Raw genomic sequence first — 8,433 nt, 5'->3', positions numbered from 1 at the left:
AGGAAATTCCTCTTAAACATAAGAAAAAAAAAAGAACAAACAACGTTTTTACTATGGGGATGATCAAATGCAGGAAGATGTTGCCCAGAGAGGTTTGAGCACCTCCATCCTTGGAGACACTCAAAACCTGACCGGACACAGTGCTGAGCTCCCTGCTGAAGCTGGCCCTTCTCTGAAGTGAGGCTCGGACTAGGTGATTTCCTGAGGTGCCTTCCCACCTCAGTGGCTCTGGGATGCTGTGAACATGGTAAAGGGGCAAATTCAGCCAGTATATTACAGTCTGACAGGTTTCTTTGCTTGAATTAACCTTGGTTTACAATAATCACACACACAAATATCACTCTCCATACTGGTCTTGCTTGATGCAAGCACTGTCAGAGAAGTATACTGTTTTATACTGAAACACTGCTGGTATTTATTGGGCAGTGTGTTTGTATGAATACATAAACAAACACAAAGATATAAATATATACAAAATACTGTTTCATACTAATGTACCTCGCTTCAACTCAACAGCTGACAATGAGTAAAAAGTATTTACTACAGCTACATACCAGAACTTTGACCAGCACAACTATGTTGTCAGAAAATCACCTCTGTCATCAGCATGATTATACTGATAAAAAAAAAGGAAATGGAAACTGAAGTCCTGAGCATTTGTGTTAAAAATGTGGTGTAAGCTTTAAAATCACACAGGTATTTTTGAACAATTCCATCTTCATGTATATGTAGCAGTATAGCTAAGGGCAAGCAGCCACCTAGTTCCAGAGCAGACACATTTACACAAGAGTAAAGGTGCTCTGTGCTTCTACAGCAAAGGAAAAAATGAAAATTATATTGACAGAAGTTAGCTTTTTCATGATAAGCTGCATCTTAAGCAGCCATTGTACTATTTCAGGTAGTTCTATTTCATCCCTTGTGGAGTTACTGGCCAAAGATCTGTGTTCATGACCGAAGTGACTCTTTTTGCCTTTTTTTTTTTTTTTTTTACAGTTGTGACACTAACTCTAGTTAGTCAAAGGGCTGTCGGAGTGTGGAAATTTCAAATGCATCCTGAAATCCAATTAGCTGAGGTGGAGTAGACCTGTGTGTATAGAGATTGGATATAAAGACTTTTTACCAACATACACAGTCTCTTAAACATATGTAGAGTGAAGCATCATCCTGAACACCCACTCAAAAAAAGGAGGAGGTATATCTCTCCCCTGTAGGGCCTGTGTCCACAAAGCAGCTGTAGGTCGTAAGAAAACTGTACTCAGTTTTAAGAATACCCAGAACGGCCAAATTGGGTAATAAATGTCTTTGAATAGCTATGTGTCATGGTTTTCAATGGGATAGAGTTAATTTTCTTCATAGACACTCACATGATGCTGTGCTTTGGATTGGAGGGGATACAGCCAGGACAGCTGACCCAGGCTGGCCAGAGGGATGTCCCACACCATGTGCCATCATGCTCAGCAATAAAACCTGGGGTAAAGGAGGAGGAAGAGGGGTATGTTCCAGGTGATGGTGTTTGTCTTCCCAAGAAGCCATATGTGTGACAAGCCCTGCAGTCCTGGAGGTGGCTGACACCTGCCTGCCGATGGGAAATAGTGAGTGAATTCCTTGTTTTGCCGTGCTTGCATGCTGAATTTGTCATGCACAAAAATAGCAATATCCCCCTTAGGGAGGTATATAGAAGCATCCTTTTTAATATAATTAATAGTAATTAATTAATAGTAACTAGTAATTATTTTGAAATGTCTGCCTTTGCCACTCAGATCTTCAGAGGTTGCTGGTTATTTTGGGGTATCATATTTTATGTGTACCATACAGTAGACACCCAAAAGAAACTCGAGGATGAGGCTTCAGAAGAAACTCATGCAGCATTGTAGAAGAATCTGGTCTGTGCAAGTACCTCTCAAAAACACACTGCCAAATGAAGGCAAGTGAGATGACTAGGGATTTTGAAGGATTTGCCCCACGTAGACAGGAGTGTGCTTCTAAGCATGCATTGGCAAGTATTACTTCTGAGTTGCTGAAGCACTGAGCTCCATGGCTTGCAAACAGAAGTGTTTAGTGATGCTGCTGTCCTTGGCATTTGCCTGCTTGGCAGTCATGACAGGGAGTAGTTTCACACTGTGAGGGTTTTCTGAGGGTTGCCTCCGGCCCACAGTACAAGGTTGCCATACTTGGGGAAAGAACATGCACGATTATCCTGCCATTATTTGATTAGCCTGCTGTTGTTCTATGCTGCTGAAGTATCTTGAAAAGCTGCACAGTAACTCAAGTCACTGATGCTGTGTCAAGATAATATGGGCTACGTTGAAAAGTTGCTATCATTGTGGCTTTAAGCAGCAGTGCTTTTCTTCTGTCAGGTGCGTGTTTGCAAAATTAAAAAAAAAAATGTTAAGTAAGAGATGCTGATCTAAGAAAGAAGGTCAAACCACTTTCATCCTTTCCTATTGTCTCCCTTTGTTTCCGCAGAATATTGGCGTGATACAACATTTGTGACGGACTTTCTCCACAAATAACAAACCTGTGGCTGCAGATATTACGTCTCTTAACCTTGTCTGTTCTTCTTGTACCTGAGAATCGCCACAACAGATCAGTTGTTGCATAGGAACGGCTGCTGACATCCAACCCATTTTCTTCACCCTAGTTACACGATCACTATCGCCCCAGAAGGGACTTATCTGGTTCACTTGCTGGCGTAGCCACTTAAAGATTGAAGTCATTAATGCGTTGTGCCTCTGTCCTCGGCTACGCATTTGGGGGAAATGCCCATCCTTGCTGTGCCAGTCTGGAGTAAAACTGTGCAGAAGATACAGGCATGCGGGAATGAAAAGCCCCTGTGGGAATGAAAAGCCACTGTATTCTTAGAAATGGATGGTCTCTGGAAGTGGTGAGTGTCAGCGGTCAGTCATCTCAGCCCACTTCATATGCCAGACGTGGGAGGATACACCCACACTTGTTAGCTGCTATATAGGTATAGGCTAATTTAGCATCGCTCGACTGCTTTCTTTTAAACACTATGAACACTATGCTCTTTCTTTTTTTTTTTTCCTTTTTTTTTTTTTTTTTTTCTCGGAGGGGAATGCCAGACTTGACTAACAAAGACAAGAACAGACTAAATGTTTCCTTAACAGGAAGCCACTAGCTCTCCGCTTAGCAAGTGGGGAGGGAAAGCCTTTAAAATGCTTTGAACCTTCTTAAGCAAATTTCAGTTAAACACAAGTAAAACTTTTGGGAGAACATCCCCGGGAAAACCTATTCCATTGGAAACTGAGCCCCTCAGTTGCTTCCCAAATGCGGATGTGGTCTCTCATTAATTATAAATGCACAGTACACAAGACTGTGCAGCACCACACAAAAATATAAGGGGGAGGAGGGAGGGAGAAGCAGGAAGATTTCATGTTTCCCAAGAATTTGAGGTGTTGTTCCACAGTTTTCATCTGGTCTGATTTTGGCTTCATCATTTCTAAGAAAAGCACCAGAAGAGCTTTGAAGCAAAGTCAGGGCATTGAAAGGCAAAGTATCACACTCCCACTACAGGAACATGACAATTTCTCAGTTGAAGGCATTTATTACAGCTGTAGCCAGAAAACTAATATTTGATTGGCTGCTCTAAATATCTACATATATAAACACCATTATTATAAAATTTCCCAAGGAAAATTCAAGGACATTTTCTAACTGCTTGTCTTTCTCACATACACTAGGAAGACCAGTTCTATCTTCACACTTTTCTGTCTTGGACTTGGGACCTGTTTGTCTCCTTTCTTTGTGATCTTGGTTGTGCTAGTCACATCATGTAAAGATAAGCACATGTGAAGGGGCTGAGGCCTTAGTCAGTGGCAAGATATAATCAGAGGGTAAAAGAGAATAAGTGATAAGTGAGAGATGGGCCATTGTTTACAGATAGTGTTCTCCTGCCCTCATGTTAAAAAGAAGTCTTAACAGATGGGGAGCACTTCAGGTGAATTAAGAGGCACTGCAACTTGTGTAATGGTTTTCCTAGAAAAATGAGTGTCGGTGCCAAGCTCTCTTTCCTGGACCGCTGCCTGTCTCTCAGTGAGAGGCACAGAAAATGGTTCAGATGGCTTCCACTGGACTTGGTGGGACAGTTTGAAAAGGGACAAGTGTCTTGGTGTGTTTCAGGTTGTCTTAAATGTGCACTGGCTGGCACATACAGCCCAAGCTGAAGATTGTGTCTGGCCTGGTGGCTGTCAGAGACCAGCCTGGGGCTGTGCTTTTACACAGGACAGCATCTGGTGGTCCTAAGCAGAGGATCAGGACAGCAGAGCTGTGTAGGCATGTTCCTTCCCTTCACCTCCTTGGTGTGAGAGACCTGGGCTGTGGTCTTGGTTCTGCTGTGGCATCTCTCTAACTCAGTTTCCTCCTCTGTCGAATGAAGATAAAGAAGCTGCTCTCCTCTGTCGACTCTCCCGAGCGCTGCGGATGACAGCGGTACGCAAGGAAGAGGAATTGGCAGGCAGCTTGAGGGCAGCACACAGCTCTGGCACGCCACGATCGGCAGTGTGCTGGGTACAGTGTTGTGCCGTGTTGTGTTACCATGCGCTGGGGCGAGGATCAAGCTGCGTAGATGCAGTGACAGGTGTAGTCCTGCGCAGATAAGGAGAGAAATGGCCCGAGTCGCCTTGGCAACACTCGCTTTGCTTATCTTCTTGAGGAAACAGCAACTTTTATCCATGCGGCTGACATCTGAGAGAAGTGACCATTGCCTGCAGGATGGAAAATGCTTTTGGGCATGCTGGAGAAATTTTTTTTCCCTAGTAATTAAGCACAACACTTGTTACTGAGAAATAACCCTTGCCAAATCTACTGTCTCTAGCTGTCTGGATGGCCTTAGGTCACCATAGGGCTACACACCAGCAGATAAACTGCTTGGGGCCTGCTGAGGGGTGGGAGATGGCGAAGGAAGTTCCCGGACGCTGCAGATGGTAGCATGGCAGCAGCGGAAGCAATGATTCAGGGGGCAGCACTGTTTTCTCTGAGTCATTGCCGATCCTTTACCTCTGCCTCATGTTAGAAAAAAAATTGTCTTGCTGCATAGTTACCATTTTTCTCATCATATTTAAAACTGAGGTTTTGGCCCCTTTTTACCATCAGTGGAGGCTACAGCACTCTCTGCAGTAGCAGTTGCTGTGAGGTTTTATTGGGTCTGTGGGATTTTATTGGGAAACAAGGTAAGAAGCTGTCTGCCTGACCCCTGCCTGACCCCTGCCCAGAGGCAGGACCCATCGCACCTCAGTTGTTCCTCACTGATGCCCATGTTACTTGTTCTTAAACACCCGCAATGGTAAAGGTTTCTCACTCTTGGTGAGCATTTCCAGTGTCTCCTTAGATTTACCAGCTGGAGGTGTTTCCTCATGTTTAACCTGTAGCTCCTTAACACGTGCAGTTGGAGCCAAGTAGCGCTAGCATCAGCATCAGTTTGCCCCAGGCATTTCCAGTTTTTAGGAAGGAAGTGAAGGATTCTCTTTCCCATTAAGGAAATGTGTGGAAATTATGTATTTATAATGCAAATCTATACCTTCAGACTTAGCTCTCTGTCTTTATAGTGAAAAGCCGGCCTAGAAAAAGCACCGGAGCGGGCAGGATGTGCAGGTTTCCCTGTGAGCCTGCTCTGCAGTTACAAGCAGTGGCAGCACCAAGCCCTGGCTCATGCCGTCACTGCTGCTGGCTTTCACATTTCACATGGCTGCAGTGAAGCTGGAGGCCGCCGTGATGGACACTGCTCAGGGCATTACGTAGGTGACTGAGTCACCATGAGGGTGGTGGCAGGGCCGCGGCCCCATTCGGTGACCTTGACCTCATCCACCCATCCCTGAACACTCCTGCCGTCATGCCCTGGGTGACGAGCACCACAGAAGTCTGGCATGTTTCAGACTTTGACTGCATGCCAAACAGCCGAAAGAGCAATTCCTGACAGACGTCAGCTGGTTTCACTCCAGCTGCGTGGTGATATCCAAGCACACCCCACAGCGCATGGGCTCGGTGATCACCATGTAGTGGTGGCACCAGACAGAGTTTAGGGCACAGCCGAGGCAGAACAGTGGTTTGACAGAACCTGGGAAGTCACATTTGTGCCACAGTGATGTCAGCAAAATATTTTAGGCCTGAGCTTGCCACAGAAACAAGCATGAATGAGGTTAGTGTCTCTTTTGAAAGCCTCCAAAGAACTTCAGATCAGGTCCCATATATCTTCTTGTCCTATAGACTTATCCTTTGTTTCACCTCATCAGCCGCATACTTAAGCAAAGAGATGGATCCTTGGTAAATCAGAGATGCTTGACTGAAGTCAATAGCACAGTGGTGTCATTTTATTAACAGCATATGGGTTCTGAACCCAAATGAAAATTGAATTTATTACCTGCCTGGATATAAATTTGAGGTGCAGGTCCTCACTTTCCCACTCTGTCCCGTCCTGCTAGAGGTACCACCAGATTGGTTTGGCTCATTTCAGAGTGGATATGCCATCAGCTTTTGCTTATAGAAGCAAAAGATATATAAGGTATATAAAAGATATATATATATCTACATATATATATAATAAGGTATATAAGATATATAAAAGATATATAGAAGCTATAGATGGTACTCTGCAGCCACTGCCTGCATAACAATTCCCTTAGTTATTTTCTCTTTCCAGGATGGCAACCTTACCTTCTCCTTACCTAGCAAAATTGTCCTCAAGTGCCAACTTTGAATATATATGCCTCTATATCCATTTATCTATTCATTCATTCTTATATCTCTGTGTAATCTATCAAGAATTCAGCATTAGTCAAACTCTTTTTTTTTTTTTTCCCCAGTTATTTTTTCCTAATGGGGAAAAAAAGGAAACAAACCCATTTGAATTAGTCATACTGCATATATAGCAATACCCCTTAATATATCTCGATCTCGTGTATAAAGAATGTAGCAATTTCACAAGAATCAGCCGGCACTTTACTGAAAGTGATTTTTAGTTTATATGACCAGGGAAAGCCACTGTTGCTTTTCATTTCCCAACAACAACCATTTTATCTTGAAACTGATATTTTGTAATATCTGAAATGAAGACAGTTTCTACCAGAGCATCCTGGTGGCTTTACCACTTTACCATAAGACCAGCAACACTGGGCAGATGAAAGTGGGTCATTTCCACTCAGAAAAGTCATCAATGTTGCAAAAGTGGCTGCTGATTACAGCCGGACAAATAATTGAACAGTGGCTCCATGTCTGAGGTTTGCTTATTGTTAATTTACACTGACTTTCTACCTTTTCTTCTCTTTTGACAGCTGCTGGCTTGCAACCATTTGCTGCATAGCTCTGTCTCGAGCATATAGAAGCCCTTTAAGAGCATGTACTTCTGCTTATTTAGGTGTCAGTTCTAAACAGGAAACAGATTTTTCTCTTTTTTTGGTTATGACACTTTTAAACTGGCAAACGTGTGTGTGATTTAGGTGGTTGCCAGCCACACCAGAGGTCTCGTTTCACTTGCGGCAGCTGATGCCAAGGGCTGATCTCATTTTCTTTGTTTTTATAGGAGTGCAACTCCGCTGATGTCGTTTGGCTTCCTGCTCGGGGAGGCTGTACGCGGAGTCCTCTGGGTTAGAAATAATCGGCAGCCCGTTAGCCTTCACCCTCTGCCTCTCACTTGGTTTCGTCAGCCCGTCGCGCATGTGCATGACGTTTGGTCATGGCCGTAGTGTGAAGCGCCTGTGGGAAGGGAATGTCCCCTCTGCAGCCATTTCGGTCACAGCTGGGTGGCTGAGGTGGGTGTACGGAGGAGGGAGAGGGAGCAAGTTTCAGGCACGCTGCTACCGTGAAGTACCTGTGGTGGGTGTTGTTTCCGCCCACAGAGTCGCCATCAGACCTTCAGGTTTCAAGTGGGCTGAATCCTGCCAGGTCATAGGCATGTCACAAAAATAAACGCAGGCCTCTGGAGTGGAGAGGTTACTGATGAGGGGGCGGTAGCACAGCTAAATAAGATCATTCCTCTTTTGGGGAAATACAGAGCGTATAATCAACTGTTCCTATTTCCAGGCAGAAAGGCTTTGGCTCCCTTGTTGCGTTGGAGTTGGTGCTGTGTTGCATGCGTAGGACAGCCACACCAAGGAAAGGTCATGCCCACACATGCTGTTTTCTGGTACAAGACCAGAATAATAACCATGGGCTAGTGAGGAATTTTTCTGAGAATGGCTGAGAGCAGAATCAAGGGCCATGCCTGTCCATCCTTTTATTTTTGAGGTATTATTTAGGGAGGTGGTTTCATGTGTTATTCAGAGCAAACCAGGGCAGACAGTACTTCTCCTTGTGTTCCAGGTCTGTCCTCCTCTGAACCCTGCTTTAGTAATAAACTCATTTAACATTCCCCAAAACAGACACCTCACGGTATTTTCAGTTAAGCTAAGGACTGCACTGCCCGAAGCATTCTGCTGTGTA

Source organism: Aythya marila (genome assembly GCF_965140915.1).
Source record: "Aythya marila genome assembly, chromosome: 3".
Taxonomy (NCBI): Eukaryota; Metazoa; Chordata; class Aves; order Anseriformes; family Anatidae; genus Aythya; species Aythya marila.
Note: the sequence above shows the minus strand (reverse complement) of the source record.